Source organism: Planococcus citri, chromosome 1, assembly GCF_950023065.1.
Source record: "Planococcus citri chromosome 1, ihPlaCitr1.1, whole genome shotgun sequence".
In the NCBI taxonomy this organism is placed as follows: domain Eukaryota; kingdom Metazoa; phylum Arthropoda; class Insecta; order Hemiptera; family Pseudococcidae; genus Planococcus; species Planococcus citri.
Genome location: NC_088677.1, coordinates 79,734,484 through 79,759,509, shown reverse-complemented (window position 1 = coordinate 79,759,509; position 25,026 = coordinate 79,734,484). Strand labels below are relative to the sequence as shown.

The window sequence follows — 25,026 nt, the reverse complement described above, 5'->3', positions numbered from 1 at the left end:
AACAATGCAAAGGAATATTTTTGAAGAACTCTGGATTGATGAAAATGCACAAGATACAAAGATAGAGGTAGAAGATGAAATTGGAGAAACAGAAGACAGAATTTCATTTAAAGAGCTACAAGAAGCTTTGAAAACAGCAAAAAATGCAAAAGCTCCAGGAGAAGGTGGCATACCAACAGAATTGTACAAACACGCAATTGGTGAATTTAAAAGAAGACTGCTGGAATTCCTAAATAGGATGTACCAATAAGAAAAGGTACCTGAAGAATTCAAAACAGCAATTGTAATGCCACTGTTCAAGAAAGGTGATATGTCAAACCTGAAAAACTACTGAGGAATAAGATTGTCTACTCAACACCTGCTATAAGATATATGCAAAAATACTGGCAAAACGACTGGCAGATCATGCAGAAGAAAAGTTGTCAGAAAGTCTAAACTGATTCAGAAAAGGAAGATCATGCACTGACGCACGTTTTACAGTAAAATTACTGATGGAAAAAAGGATCGAATACAACCTAGAAACACACATGTGCTTTATAGACCTGAAAAAAGCATGTGATACGGTCAATAGAAAAAAAGCTGAAGTCCTAAAAGATAAAGAGATAACATATAAAATGCGAAAGGTAATAAACAGCATATATACATATAAGAACACTAGAAAAAGTGTACGAATTTGAAATAAACTCGCAGAACAAGCAGAAATAAACAGAGGAGTTTGCCAGGGATGCCCACTGTCTTGTGTCTTATTCAACATGTACATGGATCACATGGTAAAAGAATGGTAGAAAATGAAGCCAAAAGGGATCAAAACAGACAGAAAGCAGGAAATATCAACAGTACTATTCGCAGATGATCAAGCAATACTAGCCAAAACAGAAGATGACCTACAGAGATCAATGTACAATATTGTACTAGTAATTGCTGAGTAATTGCAATTTTAGTTCATTATTTTAATGCATTAAATCCTAAAAAAGGGAAAAGGGGACTTGTAGAACACCTGCCGCTCATTGTACCCTGCTATACCCCCAGTCTATTCCATCACCAGCTGTGTTTCATTGTACCCTGTTACACCCCCGGTCTGTTAGCTGTAAATTCCAAGTGGGAGTGGTTTGGTGGGGCGTTTACCAAACAAATATATCATTTTAATGCCTCAACCCTCGTAGTGAATTCGTGGCTGAGTGGTTAGGGCATGTACGTAGGAATAGGAAATTTAGGGACGCAGGTTCAGGTTCGAATCCCCGTGAGGTAAGTAGGTAGGTGACAGATTTTTCGTAGGAAAATTGGATAGGTAAATGCTTTGGAATTACCTATGTAGTACATGATAATGGGGCAAAAATAATGCTGAAATTGAGTTATGAATTATGATATCATTTGCTAACTAAAAATTCATTCATTAATCTTTTGTCTACCTATAGCCATAAGTATAGTAAGAATTACCTTGACATGAATAATTTTCAACTTTTTACTTATAATTTGAAAATTACTTCAAAATGAGTAATTGAACTAATTTTTGTACAATTGAAACATGTAATTTTTATTTTCATGATTTAGTAAAAATTATTAAAACAAAATGATTTTTACTATTGGTACCTATAGCAAAATTTATTAAAATGATAATTTTTACTATACGATTACAGTAAAAATTATTGAATGGGATCTGGTACTTAATTGTGCTAAATACCAGTATTTAGATAAATTTTTTTGTAAAAATTACCCATATTTTTTTTCGTGTAATTTAGAGGCAATTCAAATTCTTAACATATTTTATAAGATTTAATTCTTAATTTAGAATAAAAAGCAAGTTCTGAAAATTGGTTTGAAAATTTATAAATTTGAAGACAATGGAAATTCTAAAAAAAATAATATGAAAATTTGTATTTAGAGACGCTGAGAATTCCAAAAATTGATTAAAAGTTCTGTAAGTTGCAGATAATGTGAACTTGAAAATTATATGAAATAAGTATTGTAATATTTATGAAGAAGATGAGAATTCTGAAAAATTGGAGGCAATGTAAATTCCAAAAATTGAGTAAACGTTTTACAATTTGTGGACAATATGAACTTGAAAATTGAATTTGAAATTTTTTTAATTTAAAGACAATAAGAATTCTGAAAAATTATTCTAAATTTGACTATTTATGAGGCAATGTGAATTCTAAAAATTGATTGCAAATTTCCTAACTCAGCAGCAATGCAAAATTCTGAAAATTTATTGAAAACTTTATGAAATTGTAGCGATGGGGAATTCGGGAAATTGATTTGAAATTTTGTAAATTTTAAAACAATGCAAACTATGAAAAAAAACTAGAAATTTCTTAATTTAGAAGCAATACAAGCTTATAAATTATTCTGAAATACCTATTGTAATTTGGAAAATATGAAAACACTGAAAAACAATTATTATTTTGGAGCAGTGAGAGTTTCGAAAATTCTCATTACTGTGACATGGTTGATTCACTTATGCACTACCTAGATGTAATAACGGTTATAGCTGGGCTAAATTTCGTCTGGTACAGTATTTTTGAAACAATTTTTCTGGTCTGGTTCGAAAAAGCATTTAAGAATACCAAGGGAATGGTACGAGTATATCATTTGACGAATGTGTGCAGTTCTCGTTTCAATTCAAGCACCGATAATCATTTTTCTTGCCACTCCTGTTTCTATAAGCAAATCATTAATCGATCGATCAGCCTGCGTAATAATACTTTGACAAGCATCATATACATTAATATCGATCGAATTATCTTCATCTGATTTAGAGATCATATAAATAACATTACAATAACCTATCATAGCAAAAATTCCAATCTTATGAGTCAGCTAGTTTTCCTCCACGAGCAGTACGAGCACCAACTACTCACCTACTCGTACTCTTCGCATTCGAAGTGAAATTTATACAATCATAGCCAAATTTACGAATCACTGTAATTCGCATCAGCCATCATTTTAATGTCATTTCGTATACATTTAAATACAGTATCATCCGAGACGAATATGGCGGCTGGCATGGCACAGTCGCGAGTAAAATGTAAATTCTACACGCTGCCGCGCCGCCGCGTAAACCGGATTATATAAAAAGCAAACACCGACATATTGGTTACAAAAATTTATCTTTTTAAATGCATCGTTGATGGCAATTTACGGGCGGTTTTAATGCATGCCGAAGCATGAATTATGCAGGTTCAGATTGCATTCAAAGATGCAATTATTTTCTTCTGCACTTCGCCATATTTATGTGTATAATCGTATTATCCGTGTGACTTCTTTTTAATTATGCGTTTCCTCCCTCTCGCCCTCGCGTCATTTCGCAACCCGTTTCATTTTAATTAGCGCGCCAGTATATAAACAGTAGTATGTATACTACTATGCATACATGGGCTTTAATGTGTTTCATTTTTTTCTTCTTCTTTTATTATTATTATTCCTTCGTCAAAATACTACATAATTTACTCATCGTCGAGAGATGAGTATTAAAACTTGTTAGCCCGATGTATACTCGTATCGTACACTCGTACATGCATTATTATGCACGTTGCACACACGCACTTGCACTTTTTTCTGCACCTATAATAGGTAGAGGTAAGTACGTGTAATTAGAATACGCTACAAGGTTTCCTATTCCTACTACATACTCTCATCCGGGCGGATATTTTACCCAGAATATGTATGTGTTTGTTAAATTAAGCACGCCGATCTATATTTAAATAACGTGTTGTTAATTGTTACGTATTAGTGTATTAAGAAGTAACGAGAGGATGTACGTTGTACGAGGAGGAGGGGCGAGTAAAGAGTGCAATTACACAGAATGTATGTACATGTTGAACATCGATATCAAAACGCCCATTTTTTCTTAATTCTCGCAGTCGCTGCTGCGATGAGACTCTGGAAGTAATTATTATGCCCAGAGTTGCCATCTCGTCATTTTGAAGGGAATTCCTATACGTGAGTCATGGATGATTTTTGTTTTCTGGTTTCGTAATTTGGAGAATGCCCCTACTGTCTCCAGTTTATCCTTCCATAATTACCTGCACCTGTACAATTTTTTAGTTGTAGAAATTGCAAAATTGATGAACTTCCTGTATTTTTAAATATTATTTTCTGCGCATAAATCTCTTGAGATGGGCTCCGCGAAGTCAAAAATACTTTCTCAAGTTCGTTTGAGGGACATGTGACCCCTCATGACCTCTGTCTCACTCTCAGTTTTTCTAAAAAAAAACGATTGGTGAAATTTTGTAAAAATTTTGAGTTTTAAAAATCTGCTGGAGGCTCCAGGAATTTTCAGAAAGTCGCTGGAGGCTCCAAAACGACTTGAAATCCACCTGCAGTCGACTACGTATCCTATTGAAATTAGTTTGCAGAATAAATTTCGGCTCTTCAACTCCATTTGATGAAATTTTGTGGGAATTTCAAGTTTCAAAAATCTGTTGGAGGATCCAGAACTATTCAAAACGGTTTGAAACAGTTTCCAATCGATTTGGCATGTCAAAAACAGGGTATATCCCAAATTTCAGCTTTGCAGGTCAATTTGGTATAATTTTGATTTTTTCCCTCATTTTTGACCTGAATTTGATTTTCAAAAATTCACCTGAAATCGAAAAAGGCACTTTAGCACTTGAAAATTTTGACAGGTGATGAATTTTTGCCACTAATTTCAATACGTCATTAAGTCGACTGTAGGTGGATTTGAAGTCGTTTTGGAGCCTCTGGCGACTTTTTGTAAATTAATCGATCCTCCAGTAGATTTTTGAAACTTGAAATGTCTACAAAATATTTCATTAAATGGACTTGGAAAGTCGAAATTCATTCTGTAAACAAATTTTAATTCGTCATGAAGTCGATTATAGGTATATTTCAAGTCGTTGTGGAGCCCCCAGTGATTTTTGGAGGTTACTGGAGCCTCCAGCATATTTTTGAAACCTGAAATTTCTACAAAAATTCATCAAATGAAGTTGAAAAGCCGAAATTTATTCTGCAAACTAATTTCAATACGCTATTCAGTCGACTGTAGGTGGATTTTGAGTCGTTTTGGAGCCTCCAGTGACTTTTTGGAACTTACTAGAACCTCCAGTAAATTTTTGAAACTTGAAATTCCTACAAAATTTCATCAAATGGAGTTGGAATGCCAAAATTTACCCTGCACAATACGTGATAAATAATGAATTCGGACAGATTTTGTTGTATTTTTTGAAAAACAGAAGTTTCTAAAAATCTGATGGATGCTCTAAAAAGGATTGAATTTGCCTGCATCTTGAGAAATATGAAATTGAGTGGACAAAAACATGTTTCGGACTGGAAAACATCAAGTTTGAGAAATAACCAACACCTTATCTGCCGTGAAGGTCCAAAAAGTAGCTGGAAGCTTCAAAAGGACTTGAAACCCATCTGAAGTCGACTTCATAGGGTATCCAAATTCGTTTGCAGAGTTGATTTCTGCCTTATAACTCATTTTGATGAAATGTTGTGGAAACTTCTAGTTTTAAAAATTTACTGGAGGCTCCAAAATGACTTTAAATCACCCGCAATCAACATAATAACGTGTTTAAGTTGAAGTGCAGCTTGAATTTCGGATTTCTAACTTCATTCGATGAAATTTTGTGAAAATTTCACGTTCCAGAAATCTGCTGGAGGCTCCAGAACTGCTCAAAACAGGTTGAAACCGTTTCCAATCGATTTGGCTGATCGAAAATAGGGTATATGTCAAATTTCAGCTTTCTTGGTCAATTTGGTAAAATTTTGATTTTCTTTTCAATTTTTGGCCCAAATTTGATTTTTAAAAATTCACCAAAAATCGAAAAATGCATTTTAGCGCTTGATAATTTTGACAGGTGATGAATTTTTGCCTGCTCTTTCGATCTACCTTTGTACGGTTTGAAAAATTTCATGCAAGTCTTTTTCACAAATTTACTAATAGTCCGGCATATGACAATAGGAGTAATTGCACCCCCCCCCCCCGCCGATCCTCCGGGACAACTTTTTTCTTAAAGGGGACATCCTAAGGAGCATTTTATAACAAACTTGCCAAAAAAAAAGTTGGCTCTACTTATACAAAATGGCGGCCATTTTGATTGACAGGTCAGCCAAAATCGCAGATTTTGTGTTTTAACATAGGACTTCTGCACGAACTTTTTCAAACTTCACAAAGGTAGATCGAAAGATCATGCAAAAATTTATCACCTGTCAAAATTTCAAGTGCTAAAGTGGGTTTTTCGATTTTTGGTGAATTTTTGAAAATCGAATTTAGGACAAAAATGAGGGAAAAAATCAAAATTTTATCAAATTGAACAAGAAAGTTGAAATTTGGGATATACCCTATTTTCGACATGCCAAATCGATTGGAAACGGTTTCAACCCGTTTTGAGCAGTTCTGGAGCCTCCAGCAGATTTTTGAAACTCGAAATTCCCACAAAATTCCATCAAATTGAAGTTGTAAAGCTAAAATGTATTCTAAAAACTAATTTCAATACGCTACGAAGTACTGCAGGTGAATTTCAAGTCGTTTTGGATCCTCCAGCGACTTTTTTAAAATTCCTGAAACCTCCAGCAGATTTTTGAAACTTTTTTTCACAAAATTTCATCAAATGGAGATGAAAAGCTGAAATTTACTCTACACTCCAATTTTGACACCCTCTGAATACGACTTTAGGTGGGTTCATGTCATTTTAGGGCTTCCAGAGACTTTTTTGAAAATTACTGGAGCCTCCAGTAGATTTCTGAAACTTGAAATTTCCCCCAACATTAATTTATCAAATGGAGTTGGCAAGCTGAAATTTATTTCGCAGACTACATGGTGGTTTCAAAATATGGTTTTGAAGCTTCCAGCCGCTTTTATAGGAAATTTTAATTTTCCAAAAAAAACGTCATACAACCTTTCAAAAAGTTGCTGCAGGCTCCAAAACGACTTGAAATTCACCAGCAGTCAACTTCGTAGCGTATTGAAATTAGTTTGCAGAATGAATTTTGACTCTCCGTCTTAGTTTGATGAAATTTTGGGGAAATTTCAAGTTTCAAAAATCCACTGGAGGCTCCAGTAATTTTCAAAAAATCATTGGATGCTCTATAATGACTTGAAATTTACCAGAAGTCGTTTTCAGAGGGTGTTAAAATTGGAGTGTAGAGTAAATTTCAGCTTTCCATCTCCATTTGATGAAATTTTGTGAAAATTTAAAGTTTCAAAAATCTGCTGGAGGCTTCAGGAATTTTAAAAAAGTCGCTGGAGGATCCAAAACGACTTGAAATTCACCTGCAGTACTTCGTAGCGTATTGAAATTAGTTTTTAGAATACATTTTAGCTTTACAACTTCAATTTGATGGAATTTTGTGGGAATTTCGAGATTCAAAAATCTGCTGGAGGCTCCAGAACTGCTCAAAACGGGTTGAAACCGTTTCCAATCGATTTGGCATGTCGAAAATAGGGTATATCCCAAATTTCAACTTTCTTGGTCAATTTGGTAAATTTTTGATTTTTTCCCTCATTTTTGTCCTAATAAATTCGATTTTCAAAAATTTACCAAAAATCGAAAAACCCACTTTAGCATTTGAAATTTTGACAGGTGATAAATTTTTGCATGATCTTTCGATCTACCTTTGTAAAGTTTGAAAAAGTTCGTGCAAGTCCTATGTTAAAACACAAAATCTGCGATTTTGACTGACCTGTCAATCAAAATGGCCGCCATTTTGTGAGTAAGGCCAACTTTTTTTTGGCAAGTTTGTTTTAAAATGTTCCTTAGGATGTCCCCTTTAAGAAAAAAGTTGTCCCGGAGGATCGGCGGGGGGGGGGGGGGGTGCAATTACTCCTATTGTCATATGCCGGACTATAAAAATCAATAGATCAAGTCAATTCATCTGTAATTTGAGTTCAGGGGGTAGAAGTTTCCGAATCCTCCCCCCGCCGCGTCTCCGCATCAAAATCTGTGCCATATCTTTCAAGCTATTCGTTAGCGAGTGGACAATTCATTGCAGCTCATTCTGCGCCAGGAGGACTTGAATTATGGCATGTGGCAAGATTATTCAAACTTGCTACATTTACAACACTGGAAGATATTCAGATTACTCTCCATTTGATATCAATCATCATAAAAAATCTCAAATCAACGCTTCGCACTATACTCGTTTATCCCATCTGCGTAAAGGGATGATAAAAAATAACCTATAAAACGAAATTTCCGTACTTCAAGCACCATATTCCTTCACACCCTAACTTGTAAACATACTTGAAAGAAAGGAACCTAGTGCTCGCATCTCTTACACCACATTCACACTGCACTTTGATACAGATAAAGATATAGACATCGATCCGAGATTCGGATTCGGCTCATCATTTAGGTGTGTACTGAGATATCCTCCGCAGCTCTAGTTAGTCTAAGTATAATAGGAAAGTACATCTATATGTATAGTAGGTATTTTGCATCCTAAAACTTATTTGCAAAACGAAATTATGCCATAAAATTTTTACTTTAATAGTCGACCCATCGCAGTCGAGTGCAGCGGGGCCGAGAGAGACTGCAGCGCGTTTGCGAACAGCTTATAAAATTGCATATAAAACTGACAATGCATCTAGAAACTGTTTTATTTCCTCAAAAGTATTAAAAATTTTACGACCAGCGTCGTGTATTTTTGCCGGTTTAACGATTACACATTAAGTCCGCTCGCAACGCTATACACGAAACGAGAGAGAAATTTAATAGTTTCCATGTATTTTATTCTGTTCGCGTATATTATAGATATATATTTTTTTCTGTGTGGATTTTTCCCCTCCTGTCTACTAGGTAGGTACCAGAGTACTGCACGGTTAAGTTAAAATAGCCGGATAACCGCCGGAGCTATCGGCTAATTTAACTACAGGTTACAAACTGCAGTTACTTTTGTCGGCGCGCGCAACCAGCGGTAAGTTAGGTTAATAACCATACGTTAACCGCATTCGGTTCTCTGGTGTCTCAACAATACATTTTGGTGACTCATCAAACAGATAAGACAGAATCGAACATTACATTTCCGATAAGAGCGCGGTATAATCGCAGGTAGTTTAGTCATTTTAACTACAAAATTATCCGCATAGGCTAACGCTAATATAACTGCTTTTGGATGAGTTATATTTGGTAGCTTACCGCACACGACACCCGACTAACGCAGATAACTTTTAACTATACCGTGCAGGACTCTGGTAGGTACCTCTGGTGCTCTCTATCTCGTCATCTTTTTCACTCTCCCCTTATAGCTCTTCTCGCTGAATACGAGCTAATGTAAGTTGTTTTGATTTAATTCGTGTATACCTATGGTTAATATAGGTACATTTAAGTAAAATACGTAGGTGCTCTGGTAAATTTTTTACTCGCTTAGTGTACCTGCAATCAAACGTCTGGTAATTAATTTGTGGCTTCGTGCGGTTTCGTTCTTATTTCCCTTATAGTTTGTGAACCTAATCGCTGAGATTTTTGTTTCGAAAATTGGTTTTCTATGTAGTATGCAGTGCAGCATCGTTTGCTAAATCGTGACTGAGTTGTTTATAAATGCTGAGAGATGATCACTGATTGATACTCTGGCCCGTATAATTATTCGAATTGGTATTTTGATTCAATTACAGGGTTACGTAGGATGATTTTTTGGTTTGTTATTTCGTTTGTGCCAAAAAGAAAAAACTATAACGGAACATTAATTGGTTCTCATGATCTTGGACCAGTTCGCGAGAAAGCAATATGGGAAATGAATATCTCTCATATCCTAGATCATATATTTTTTGGTTTAAATATCATGTACGAATACAGACGAATTTTTGTAAAAAAAAAAAACAGCATTCAGCGGATGGGCGTGGGAGATCAATGACTTTCAGATCTATCACAGACGGAAGTAGCTTATTGAAAAACTGCCCGAATTCCCTGGTTTTTTTTTTTACTCATCTTATCCCCATCTGCAGTGTCTAGGGTGTACATTTCGGTGAAAAATCAGTGGTGTCGGTGAACCCTCCCTCCCTCCCCCCTCCCCCTATTATATGTAGTTCCAACACATCAGTTAGGTCCATACCTATTTGGGCGAATCGCCCAGAAAAACTAAGCTGATTTTAACCAAATTCAGCAGACCCTTCATTTTGAGTTGAAAATTATACAGGAAAAATTTTAGCTTCAAAGGTGCATCTGTAAGGCCTGTAGGGAAGAAATGAGCACTCAAAGAGGAGGCATTTTTGAAAAAATCAACCTGTTTTGGGAAAAATATCCCAGAACTAATCCCAACTGAAAATATTTGAGATTCTGGGCCAATCTATGCTATTGCCTTCAAAATCCATAATCCTCTAAAGGGTTCTAGCAAATCGATTATCGTTGCGTAAATTGGTGTTTTGGAAATTTTTTCTTCACAAATGTTTCGCATTAATCGAGCCAACATTTTTTGAAAATATTGTTCCTGAAATTATAGAAATATTTTAGAACGCAGTGGTGTCAATTTTTAACAATTTCTGCAAATTTCAAAAAAATTGAAAAATTTTTGGCTTTTTTTCTCGATTGTTAAAATTTGTAATGCAATGACCAAAAAATTGGCACCACTGCGTTCTGAAATATTCCTCCAGTTTTAGGAATGATATCTTCAATATTTTGACCAAAAAATTGCGAAGTATTTGAGAAGAAAAATTTTTCAAAACCCGAATTTTCAATCTTTTTCGATATTTTTTGACTTTGGGGGCTTCATTCAAGGGTACCAACATCATCTGGAGGATCAAGGAATGGTTTTTCCTTGAAAAGGTGGTTATTCAAGAATACTCTGTCTAGAAATGAAATATTTTGATAGAATTTGTCAAACAGATAGCAATTTTTCATTTTTTAAACAATTTTCCCAAAGAAGGGGCTTCATATGCACAACAGAGCCAACATCATCTTGGAGGTTCAACGAAGGTTTTTTGCTTGAAAAAGAGGTTAGTAGAGACAGAGAGATATTTTCAAAAAATTTTCCATGATTGATTTATTCTCATTTTTTCAAATTTTTCAAACGTTGAGAGGCTACTTACGGGGGGGGGGGGCAATATGGTTTGAAAGACCGGGGAAAGTTTTTTCTTGAAAAAGGAATTATGTAGAAAAATGTTGACCGCAAAAACAAAGAATTTGGGTAAAGTTAAATTTTTCATTTTTTCAACTTTGGGGGCTACCGGCTCCACTTTCTTTTGCAGATAAAGGGACAAATAAAGAATGGGGAATTATTTTCACTTGAAGTAACAACTAGGAGGGGGTGGAAGGGGGAGGAATTGCAACTTTGCAAAATAAGGTACACCCTGTTCGACAGGTTAGGCAATCAACTCAAGATAGCTCCAGGGTCATTACATGTCAACTCAACCAACGTTTTTGAGTCATGTCTTTCGATTTCGTTGGGGGGGGGGCTTCCATTATTTTCACATTGTCTCGAGGTACTCAACTTTAGCAGCCCATTCTTACAAAACTATGATATTTTGATCAAAACTGATTTCACAGTTCGAAAGGGCATTGCATTTAGAACTTTTCAAGCATTTTGAAATTTTCAAAAGTTGAAAGTTGTTGAACTTTGAAATTGAAAGTTGAAATTTTAAAATGGCGCTGTAAGTGAGAGCTACCATGCATAATTTTGAAAGAATTTCTATAGATGTACCTTTTGATGCTTTTTTGAAATGTTCAAGTTTCAAGATGGGATCTCTCAATGAAGAGGTAGCACTCCCACCCCCAATTTTGGGCGAAACTTTCGAAAGAAAATCTGGAGCATGTGATATATCGAATTCTCTGTTCTTGGTGACGCTGAACACGAATATGACGTCAGATTTTTGATTGGACCCGTCTACGGCCCCCAGCACCTCCCCAAAGGGGGTGACCCTACAAAAAAATGGTTACATTCGTGTGACCCATGAAATAGTATGTTTTCGATACCTCTGAACACGAATATTGCCTTAGTTTTTCGAATCGACTTCACCCATGGCCCCCAGAACCTCCCCCATTAGGTAAAAGTCCGAAAAAAATGTTGGGGGCCGTGGATGGGGTCCAATCAAAAATCTGACGTCATATTCGTGTTCAGCGTCACCAAAAACATCCTATTCCATGTGTCACACGAACAAAACACATTTTTGAACTTTTACGCCCTTTGGGGACGTGCTGGGGGCCGTGGATGGGGTCCTATCAAAAATCTGACGTCATATTCGTGTTCAGCGTTACCAAAAACATAGAGTTCGATACATCACATGCCCCAGATTTTCTTTCGAATGTTTCGCCCAAAATTGTAGGTGGGGGTGCTCCCCCTCCATTGAGAGATCCCATCTTGAAACTTGAATATTTCGAAAAAGTATCAAAAGTTACATTTATGGATATTTTTTCAAAATTTTAAATGGTAGCTCCCATTTACAGCGTCATTTTGAAATTTGAACTTTCAATTTGAAAGTTCAACTTCCAACTTTTGAGAATTTCAAAATGCTTGAAAAGTTCTAAATGCAACGCTCTTTCAAACTGTGAAATCAGTTTTGATCAAAGTATCATGGTTTTGGAGGAATGGGCTGCTGAAGTTGAGTACCTCGAGATAGTGTGAAAATAATGGAAGCCCCCCCACCCGCTCCCAGAGGGGGCTGGGACCAAACTAATTGCGGGGTTCTTACTTACTGGGTGGGTATAATATATTGTAAAAAAAATTTGAGTGAAATCGAAAGACATCACTTTACAAATCGCCTTTTTTTGGTTGAGTTGACATGGAATGACGCTCCATCCAAAATGAAAAACACCGCCATAATTTTTCAACTTTTTCGCAGTTTCCTCCATTTTTTACGTACCTACAGGCACTGAAAATAAAAACTCGAAAAGGATTTTCTGTACAAAAAAAGACTTTTAAGGACCAAAATTGAAAATTAAGACACTGTTATTCTTAAAATGACCAGTTATGATGCCTGATCATTCCTGGAACTGGGGAAAAATTTTGGAACGCAGTGGTGTCAATTTTGCGATCATTGTTACCAACTTGAAAAAATGTTGCAAGACTGTGGTTACTTTTCTCAATTTATGTACCTTGTACTTTCATTTGGGACTGGGCTATTTTTTCCAAAACCTCGATTTTTTCAAAAATGCCTCCTCTCTGATGGCCCATTTCTTCCCTTCAGGGGTAACTCCGCTGCTAAAATGTTTTCTGAGCTCCCGTGTTCTAAAATTGATGAAGTTTTCAGGTTTCATGATAGAAATCTCTCACACCATGTTCGTAAACATGAGTCGTATTGGAAATCCAATTCCTCCTCCCCCCCCCTCAGTTCTCAAAATACACATTAAAAATCTAAGAAAATGAAATTTTTGATCCTCAAATTTGGCTGTGTAAAAAAATTTCAACACGAAAAGATAAAAATTGATTTGATTTTGAATTTTGATGAATTCCATGTTCTCAATTTTTTCCAGTGGGGGGACATCAGTAATTCCCACCAGGGAGCCTATAATTGGGGAATAACTTTCGGATAAATTGTTTTTTTTTGGGGGGAAGAGGGGTGATTTTTCACCCCGGTGGGGACTACCGGCAACATGTGTTTTCAAACAGGGAAAAAATGAAAAATTGAATAGGAAAATTCCAACCGTGCAAAATGAGGTTCACCTGGTCTAATGACGAACACCTCATCAGTCATAAGTCATCAATCAGAATCGCTTGACAAGTCTGGATATCTGTGCTGTGGAAAAACACATTGAACCCAAATCTGTGTGTTTTTTCTCTCCGAATGAAAGATCGTCAAACGGTTAACGGGCGTGAAATTATCCAACATTAGGCACGTTGACCGACCCATAATGCATCGTTAAGATAGTCTGGCTCCGGTGCAAAACAATTCTCCGCATCGTTACCATCAACCATCGCCATCGTAGTACAATATCGAATGCGCGTGTCTGCGTCCTACACATTACTCATCGTTCACTTCGTAATGGTCTTATAATTAATCACATTCTATGCAACAACTCGTCGGTGGCTCTTTTTTTTGTTTCGCAAGCCCGAGCCCACCAGACCCACAATGATATCGCGCGGGAAAATGAATTAGCATCGGTACCGCGCCTCCTCCTCTCCCCCCCTGCGGTATAAATTTACCATAACAAAACCACCGTGAAAGGAAGAAGAGACTATAGAAACAATAACACCAGTTTTGAGTGTTCGCATATTTAAACTAATGACTGCGCGTTATTCGCCGCTGACGCGCGAGTCGAGTCGAGTGTAGCTGTAGCGATTTTCAATACTCATCGTTTCCGCGCGCCCAAAGGGTTAAAGCTCTCGTCATCAAAAAAAGATAAAAGAATCATTAAATTTCGGACACGGCCATTTACGACAGACCGACGGACGAATTGGTGCGGATTTCTTAATGCACGCAGCACTCAGACATCCTTGAGGTAATCAAGGTCGATTATTTAACTCATCTCGACGGGCGTCTGCGTCCGTACGTCTGCATTTTTTTTCTCTCTTGTCCCGGCACGGGCATACAAAAGCCCGCTGTCGTGATAAATGACGAGCGAATTTTTCACCTATTTGGACAGGTGGCGTATTCGTCATCAGAGTATTGCTGTATGTGTATAGCGGTACAACGACGCGACGGCGCGAGGGAGGACAGAGAAAATCAATCGTAGATACGCTACGCTCACTTACTGCAGCCAGCTGCTGTCAATTCGTTAAGCTGTATACAGTACGCAGCATCTACGAGTACTTAAAATGATGATCGTTTGTTAATTAGACGTGTATTTGTGCCAAGACACGTGGGTAACCTGAGGCAGTCGATGTTCATCTATAGTTCTTTGTGCTGGTCATATATGTAGAATGGTGATGGCGTGTGGAATTTGCAACGCTCGTTTCCGATGTACTTGGGTATGAATTTACTGATGTTGATGGGTTTCTTATACGTTTTCACTGATTGATTTGAAGCTGGTTTTTGAACCGAAATGAGCATCTGTGATTGTTGGAGTTGGAGGGATAGTTCGAGTGATGTAGTTTTTTTCATTGCTGTTGGAATATCCGAAGAGAATGTTTGTCTGGATTCTGCTTCGTCGTATCTCTGGGAGGATGTAGTTGAAAGATGCCCATTCCATCTCAAATCGCCGAGCTTTTCGTACACATAGTCGGCGATTTTTAAAATATTTTTTATCAGGGTAGATCGTAGATCTCGATATAAGAGAAGACGCGTGGTGCAAACCGCAGTTCTCGAAGTGCCTTTGCAAGGGATTCAGAGGTGCTCAAAGTTTTGAGTGAAGTAGAAAAATCGCAAAATTCGAGCGAGGCAAACTTGAAAATTGTATATAAATGGTACAGGTTTGGAACTTTTGCAAGTCTGTGGGCCCATAGCCGTTTGAAAATGTGTTCAGCTAGCTGAAAAAAGCTTCATAGTCGGGGAGCCCGCATAAGGATCTATTGCACCCCCCTCGATCCTTCGGGACAACTTTTTTCTTAAAGGGGGAGTCCTATAAGGAACATTTCTAGCCCTTGTACTAAAAAAAAAGTAGCCCTACTCACAAAATGGCGGCCATTTTGATTGACAAGTCATTAGCCGAAATCGCAGATTTTGCGTTCCAACAGAGGACTTGCACGAAATTTTCCAACCCGTTTAAAAGTAGATCGAAAGATCAGGCAAACATTTATCACCTGTCAAAATTTCAGGTGTTAAAGTGCCTTTTTCGATTTTTGGCGAATTTTTGAAAATCAAATTTAGGCCAAAAATGGGGGAAAAATCAAAATTTTACCAAATTGACCAAGAAAGCTGAAATTTGGGAAATACCCTATTTTCGACATGCCAAATCGATTGGAAACTGTTTCAACTGGTTTTGAGCAGTTCTGGAGCCTCCAGCAGATTTTAGAAACTCGAAATTCCCACAAAATTTCATCAAACGGAGATGAAAAGCCGAAATTTACTTTGCACTCCAATTTTAACACCCTCTGAAGACGACTTCAGGTGGTTTTAAGTCATTTTGGAGCATCCAGTGACTTTTAGAAATTTGAAATTTCCCAAAATTTCATCAATTAAGATGGATGGAAAGCCGAAATTCATTCTGCAAACTAATTTCAATACGACTAGTTTGTACTTTTTAAATTTAAATTATCCAAAAACCGCCATACAATCTTTCAAAAAGTCGTCGGAGGCTCCAAAACGACGAAATCCACCAGCAGTCGACTTCGTAGCGTATTGAAATTAGTTTACCAGAGTAAATTTCGGCTTTCATAATCCATTTCATAAAATGTTGTGGGAATTTCAAGTTTCAAAAATCTGGTGGTGACTCCAGTAATTTTTAAAAAGTCACTGGAGGCTCCAAAACAACTTGAACTTACTTGAAGTCGTCTTCAAAGGCTGTTAAAATTGGAGTGTAGAGTAAATTTCGGCTTTCCATCCCCGTTTGATTAAATTTTGGGTAAATTTCAAGTTTTCCAACTCTACTGGAGGCTCCAGTAATTTTCAAAAAGTCGCTGGAAGCTCCAAAACGACTTGAAATCCACCTGCAGTCGACTTCGTTGCGTATTGAAATTAGTTCGCTGAATGAATTTCTTCAAGTTCCAAAAATCTACTGGAGGCTCCAGTAATTTTCAAAACGTTGCTGGAGGCTCCAAAATGACTTGAACTTACTTGAAGTCGTCTTCAGAGGGTGTTAAAATTGGAGTGTAGAGTAAATTTTGGCTTTCCATCCCCGTTTGATGACATTTTGGGTAAATTTCAAGTTTCCCAACTCTATTGGAGGCTCCAGTAATTTTCAAAAACTCGCAGGAGGCTACAAAACGACTTGAAATCCACCTGCAGTCGACTTCGTAGAGTATTGAAATTAGTGTTCGCTGAATGGATTTCTTCCAAGTTCCAAAAATCTACAGGAGGCTCCAGTAATTTTCAAAACGTTGCTGGAGGCTCCAAAATGACTTAAACTCACCTGAAGTCGTCTTCAGAGAGTGTTAAAATCGGAGTGCAGAGTTAATTTCAGCTTTCCACCTCGTTTGATAAGATTTTGTGGGAATTTCGAGTTTCAAAAATCTGCTGGAGGCTCCAAAACTGCTCAAAAGGGGTTGAAACAGTTTCCAATAGATTTGGCATGTTGGAAATAAAGTATACTTATCTCAAATTTCAGCTTTCTTGGTCAATTTGGTAAAATTTTGATTTTTCCTCCATTTTTGGCCTATATTTGATTTTCAAAAATTCACCAAAAATCGAAAAAGGCACTTAAGCACTTGAAATTTTGACGGGTGATAAATGTTTGCCTGATCTTTCGATCTACCTTTAAACACTTTAAAAAATTTCGTGCAAGTCCTCTGTTGAACGCAAATTTTTTTTTGGAGTACAAGGGCTAGAAATATCCCTCCTTTAAGAAATAAGTTGTTCCGGAGGATCGACCGGGGGGGGGGGGGTGCGATAGATCCTTATGTGGGTTCCCCGACTATCATCTTCCCTTTTCTATCTTACAATTAAGTTTTATTCATTTGGGAAGGCTCCATCTCACTGCAGCAAATGGCAGTTGCGCTGTGAATACAATAATACATTCAAACCTATATGTTTGTAACACACATTTATAGTAAGGAAAAAAGTGAGGCAAAAAGAAAGAAAAAAAATGGCATAAGCTGCAGTAGCAGCAGCAGCAGCTTACTCGAGCAGGCAGGTTGCATATAGGAGGTAAAATTCCTTTCAACCTGTTAACATGTCATTTTATGTTAGACAGTCGAGAAAGAGACAAATGAAGATTTATTTTATGAGAACCCAGTGGCGATACGCGAGTGTAAGTATCGTAAAATGAGTGAGTGAAGAAAAAAATATGCGTGTAAGTTACATTATTGAAGGGAAATACTGTACATAACAACTAACAAGTTGCAGGGTTTTACTCGCGATGACCGCGGACCGAGCGGTAGTGTGAGGTCGTACAATTTAGGCACGAGGGGAGGACGAGGAAAAACGCAACGCGGTTGTTAAAAGTGCTGACCCCGCACCACACCGTCATTGCTGCCTCGCTGCTGGTCGGGTGGCTGAGGCTGTGACTGTGGCTCGTTACGAATACGTCGTATACACATTTTACGTTGTTATGTTAATGCATTGGCGTACCTATACGCGCATACGGCATACACTTTTATGCATTTTGCACATTAATGCAATAATTGGCATTACAAATGAATGCAGTTATCATTTATTTGTTGACCTTGTTTGAAAAGAAACGTGTCAACCGGTACATACTCTACACAAGTATACGTTGCTTTAGTATGTATAGTAATATTATGGTACTTGTGTAGCGAACCAACGGTCTTGTCGCTTGTCGCGCGTAAAATAGGTGCCAGATACGGATGACTTCTTTTTTTTTTTCTCTTTCTTTTTCGTTTTCTTTTGCCCTTACCAGGCAGTATGAGCGCACGGAGTCGTTGAAATAGCTCATTTTCACCTGTAAACGGGCGCCATATTGAGATTCTGTGGAGGTGCTGCGAACTTCAACGAGTTTTTTTTTTTGCGTTTTTTGTATCGTGAACTTTGACCTAGGGTAGGATTTTTTTTGGTATGATTTTAGGTTTTTGTTGAAAAGGTTTTTCTTAAGGAAGTTTCAGTTTCAGTTTTGGTCCGAAATTAACGTTGTTTCACAAGGTGAAGTCATTAGTCCTACACTGTTGTATTGTGTTGGGATGGAATTTTCTACCAAAAACAAAGGGACAGTTTTCAGTAATTTTGATGAAAAACGAGGATCTTTCATAATTTTTAACAAAAAGGAAAATGTTGACAATTCCAGCAAAACGCAGGACTTTTTGACAATTAATTGGTAAACAGCGAGACTTGATACCTAATTCAAGATGTACAATCTGAAGTTACTTCTTAAATAAGTAATACATTCAACTTTAAATTTATCCAGTAACATGTGCAGATTTGTTACATAACATGATATGTGACCCGCTCTGACAAAACCGACCATTTTGATGAAATTTCAAAAAATGCTTTTTTCTCAAGAATCTGATATTTAAACCCTTAAAATTCTTTTTGAATGTCAATATTTTGGAAAAAAATTCTCGTCAAAACTGTTGGTTTTATTTTTGTAAATTGTTCAGGAAATGCAAAAAAACAGCATTATCAACTATTGATGGGTGTTACATTGTTTAAGGTTATTTATTAAAGTAAAAAAAAAAATCTGTTCAAATTTTTTTTCACTTGACACATTTTAAGCCACTTTGAGTGGAGTTAGATATTTTTCCCAACTTCAAACCCAGTCTCAGATACTATACCAATGAATTCACCTGAGGTAATTTTCAATGTCTGAAGTTATTTACGAAGTGTTCACCTTTCAGATGGTGTTCATAACTCATTTTCATTTAACTTAAAAATGAAACCGTTTAGCGTAGCTAAATACAGTGCGTTATCCTTTGGGGGAGTTAGATAATTTTCTCGACTTCAACCACAGATAATAGACAAATGGGCCTGCACAAGTGTGTTTTTAAGATTTCAACTTATGAATTAAATTAATAAAAATCAGATGACGCTCATAACTCATTTTGGTCAAAACTTGGAGTTAGCCAGTTTGCGTATTAAGACAACGATATATTACATCACTAGGTCAGGTCATGAGGCTTTTGACATTTAAGATGCCTAACCATCATACTACAGTGGAGTCTCGATAACTCAAACTCCGTTAACTCAAAAACTCTAATAACTCGAAGCAAAGTCTGTTTCCCTTCAACTCTCCATAAGACTCAATGTAAAATTCACTTCTTTACCTCGAAGTAAAAAGTTCAAAAACTCCGATAACTCGAAGTAAAATTTTTGAAAAAGACAAGAAAAAACCTCTGTAAGTCGAACGTTGCCAATGTTTTGCCTCTATAACTCGAATTTCTAGTTGAAAACACATGTAAATTTGAATCTCATTGATACAAAACTCAATCACATTCACATATTGGTTATCTTCAATGGTCTTTACTCAAATACATACTAGTACATAGGTACAGGGTGTGCCAAAAAAGTTGAACTGTTTTCAAACGCTCACTGTGTGGCAACACTGATACGAAGGTGAACCGTGTTTGCGCCAAAGTGTTTCCAAAAGTACGCCATTTGATATGCTTTACAAACACAATTCATTTTTTGAAAGCAATTGGGATAAAAGGTGATAGCAAATTTTTGATACACTTGCGAAGTCACCACAAAATGTAATCTTACTTATTGAACTGTTTTCAAACGCTTATTAGGATGGTAAAACTGAGTGCAAAACAAAAAGTAATTTGATGAAAATGTTCGTAAAAGTACGCCATTTATCATACAACTCAAATACTGCCTATTTTTCGAAAAATTAAGGCTGCAATATTCAATTTTCTGACAGAGTTGCTGCTAATCCGCTATGCACAAGTGTAGTCAACATTCCTCCATAAAACACGGAGCTATCCCCAATAATCCTCATCTACCAACTGTTGTTGAGTGTTTGAACTTCATAGGGATGCATTTTTGAATCATCTTTCGCAATTCGTCGCCAATAAAATGATTTAAATGGAAACATTCGAGTGTTTACGTCCCTCATAACCGGTTTTGCTTGTCTAACACATTCGTTAATCGCTTCTGTTCGGCTCAAATCTCAGTCTTCAGCGCTCTTCTCACCACTCCGAATGTTGCTGTCGATTCCTTTGAGTATAAAAATTACCCCTCGCCCCCTTTATTCATTTGCGGAAGGCATTAGACCTTGTCTTATTGGTTTAAAATGTTTGCACAATGTGTGCGGAAATTGAAAAACACTCATTTTTAAAACCACTGTATTCAGTCAGAAATCGCGTTCTTTGCGCAACTGCCGAACCATGCTTACCAAATTGCATACTTTTGAGAACAGTTTCCCGCAAACACGGTCCACCAACGTATCAGTGGTGCCACACAGTGAGCGTTTGAAAACAGTTTAACTTTTTTGGCACACCCTGTATAATACTTGTTTCCATTTCATTCTGGTAAAAAAATAAAAACTCATCTAATTCAAAACTTCACTAACTCAAAATATACCAAAAATTAACCTCTATAACTCGAAGTCAATTCCTTCTCCCTTCAGCTTTGAGTTATCGAGACTCCACTGTAGTAGTTGAATTGAAGAGCTCTATTTTCCAAAGTGGATCAAGTCATTCTAAAAAAAGCACGTTTTACGGGGATTTTTACTTCAAAAGTGGGTTAAGTCATTGATTTTTCAAAGTAAATTTTTCTACAAGCAATTGTTCTACATCCAAAGGAAAGAAAGGTGCACAAACCTTTGGAAACAGAACATTTTTCAGCATCAAAAATTGCAAACGCATTTTTTGGGGGAAAAATGACTTAACCCACTTTTGAATAGAGCCCTTCAATTGCTTCTGGGTTGCTGTGCCTATGAAGTCGTTTCTCATGCATTGTTCCATATTCTCTAACAACTTCATCCACCCATTTTATCTCAAGATCTTTATGTAGTGCTTCATTTGTTTGAAACCATCTTGCCTCGGCAATTTTTCAGACAGTTTTGTTTTGAACCATTTGGATGATTTTTCGATTTGATGGTTTAGCACATCCCCATAACTGTATCCCATATATCCATACTGGTTTAATTATCATTTTGATAAATTAGCCTTCTACTCTCAATCTTCATTTTTGAATGATGTCCAATCAACGAGTACATTTGGCGGAGTTTCAGGTTGATTTGAGTCTTCTTCTAGTCAATATGGTGCCTCCAGGTAAGACTGGAGTCGAGATGAATACCCAGATATTTAGCATGGGTGGTAGCTGGAATTTCACTCAGGTTTAATATAGACTGAGTATTGAACATCTCATTTTCTCTTAGCAAATGTAACATGAGTTGACTTTTGCTCATTTAGCTTGATTTTCCATTGATCTATATTGCCCATCTTGAGATTTCATCAAGGGCTTTTTGTAGATTCTCTGTTACTTGGGCTTGGGATGAACGAACTGGTAAAATTACAGTGTCATCAGTAAACATTGCAGTTTCAGTTTCTTGTGTTGTTGGTATATCAGCTGTGTAGATTAAATACAGGATTGGTCCCAGAACACTACCCTGAGGCACTAGCATTAATTGGATGTTGAGTAGATATGGTATCTCTGTGGAACACCCCGAATGCTCTTCCTGTGATATAGGATTTCAGTAGACGAACATAATTTCCTGGTAGGATTTCTGCAAGTTTTGATTGGAGACCTTCGTGCCATACTTGGTCAAATGTTTGCGCTACATCAAGAAATGCTGCAGAACAGTATTTCTTTTCCTCAATTGCCTTTTCAATGATGGCTGCAACCCCTGTGGACCTGATCTATCGTTGAGTGTTGATTATGAAACCCAAACTGATGATCTGGTATTTTGGCTAGAGGTTTGAGGCATTTCGTAACTTTTCAAATAATTTTGATATTGCAGGCAATATTGAAATTGGTCTATATGATTCCACTTTTTCTTCAGGCTTGTCTTGTTTTTTTTTTCAGCATGATACATACAAAAAAAAAAACAAAAAATTTTGGATACCAAGTTTTGAAGACTTTTTGCCACCTCCCTCCCTCCCTCCCTCCCTCCCTCCGTCAGTAAAACGATTGTTTTCGAATTTCTATCAGAATTGGGCCTCGAGCCTTCTAGGAGTAATTCAGCCCGCTTGAAGAAAGGTTAAAAAGACACCTGCTATGATTTTTTTTTCAAATTATAAGCGTATAAGTTTCAACGTTTGAATCATCATGAAACGTTGAACTTTTATTTTGACCTTTCAATCTACTCCAGATGAAAACCCTACACCAGCATCACTCACTGCCCAAAACGTCACCTTTACAAGCATCAAAAATCCATCATCCCATCATCAATCACATCACAAATTCTCTGCTATAACGCCATTCGAACTCCAAAACTCATCAAATCACGAAACACCTCCTTCCTTCTATACTATGTTCAAAATCCACCTCCATGAAAACCACTAGATCAATCGTCATCCTCACTTCACACCTTGTTTTTTTCACTCATATACCATATCATCGTGTGTAAGCTTATAGGCGACTACTCATCAGCCATTCGCTACAACCTGAGACCCACCACACACGTAATCACACTTCTCACAGCTGGAAGTACACGACAAAGCAACATGTACACGCACTACTTAGATCCACCAATCGGCGATCGACATCAAACGCACTTCCACTGCCACCACCTATCTCGAATGCGTGAACGAATATGCACAATAAATGTAAGCCCATGTACACGCAACCAGAACCGAGAACCGCGAACCGCGAACCAGCTGCTACCAAGTCAACTTGTCAATTCTCCAAGCTCCTCCTGTACTGGTAAAAATACAGGTATCTCGATACCTTCATATACCCACAGCAGCATATATGTACATCGAGTATAAATTCCCCATATACAATGACATCAGTCTTTAAACACCTCCACACAAAATCGCAGCTTATTATACGAGTAAAAAACGGTGAAATATACCTCGACGCCGTTTACATTTTACATATTATATAGTACCTTGTACAATTTCAACGACGAAAAAAAACTCAACTCGAACCATTACAATTTATTTTTGGCGACAAAAAAAAGACCAGCGTACTTATAACTACATATAAGCTGCATCATGAATAAGAAACGGCGAAACAAAAAAATCGAGAGAAAAAACACGCCGAAAACAGGTTTACATAACCACTTTTTACCAGTTTGCAATGTAAAATCGAGTGGAATGTCATTCGGGGCCGGAATAATCATTGAGAAATCTGTTGCTGTGCTTAACTTAACGGCTCCAGCCCGATATATCTAATAAAATAATTCAAAATGTTACTCGCTGTATAGATATATAGATACATGTATCGTATGTACCTAAGTAAGTAGGAATATGCATAAAACGCCAACGAAATTTTATAACACCATATCGACTACATTTTGCTGCCACTGATGCTGTTACAGTCGCCATCGTCAATAAAATTTGCATATAGACAAATAATTTTTACGTAATGCCAAGGTACATATAATAAATGAAACAATACAGCATGAGTTAGTTAAACTCTTACACATTTGTAAGTTTCACATTCTGCGACACGAAAAACGACAAAATATTAATTGAGATGGGAGTCGAATCGAATCGTGGGTTGGTCTAAGGCAAGGGTGGTTGACCAGAACAGAAAAGAATCGACACAAACCGAAAACAGAACAATACAGAAAAAAAATATGTTAGTTACATGTCAAGTTTCAAAAAGTTTTCCAAATATTGCCCAAAATTCCAGCTTTTCAGCGATGAAAAGTAAGAATGATTTTTTTACCAAAAAATCTTCAAAATTGTTGCTTTTTGCTGAAATTGTCAAAAAAAAAATTTGATGCAAATTTTTGCTGTTTAGGAAATTTATTGAAGATTTTTACGTTTTTCCTATTATACAAGTGTCTAAAAGTGTCGCTTCTTGCCGAAAATTGCCAAAAACTCCAAATTTTGCTTTTTGCTGAAAATTGTCAAAGATTCTCGGTTTTTAACAAAATTGATGAAAATTTTCGCTTCTTGATAAAAAATTTCAAAAAGTGACCTATTTCCAAAAATTTTCAAAAAATGATGCTTTTTGCCCTAAATTGCAAAAAATTCACGTTGTTGCCAATAATTAAGTAACTAAATGTTTTGTTTTTTACCTTAGAAATGCAAAATAGTCATCACTTTTCCAAAAAAATTGCAAGAAAATGATTTTGTTGCCAATAATTCCACAAAATTACCGCTTTTTGCTAAAATTGTCGAATTTTTATTTTTGACGAAAATTATCGCTTTTTAGCACAGTTGCTGGATTTTCTTGTTTTTTTTTTTTTTCAAAAATTATTCACTAAAGTCTCGTGTTTTTCCGGAAATTTCCAAAAAGTATAATTTTTTTTCAAATAGGTAGGTAATTTCCAAGAAGTCTTGCTTTTTACCAAAACGTTCAAAAATTATCATTGTTTAACAAAATTACTAAAAGTTGTCGTTTCTAGTTGAAAAATTGCAAAAAATCATTTTTCTCCAAAAATTGTCTAGAAATGTTGATTTTTATGCCAAAAATTTCACTCACTTTGTTGTAAAAAATTACCAAAAACTCTCCCTTTTTTTTGTGGATTATCGTCTCTTTTTTTTTTGTCAAAAATTGCTGTCAAGTCTCGCTTTTTTATAGCA

The 25,026-nt window shown here is 36.6% G+C and overlaps 1 protein-coding gene across 4 annotated transcripts in view; it reads left to right on the top strand.

The window, feature by feature from the left end:
- Nucleotides 1–25,026, top strand: part of LOC135836307 (doublesex- and mab-3-related transcription factor 1-like) — a 267,274-nt gene that overhangs the window by 157,733 nt on the left and 84,515 nt on the right. The gene's annotated exons all lie outside the window — the stretch shown is intronic.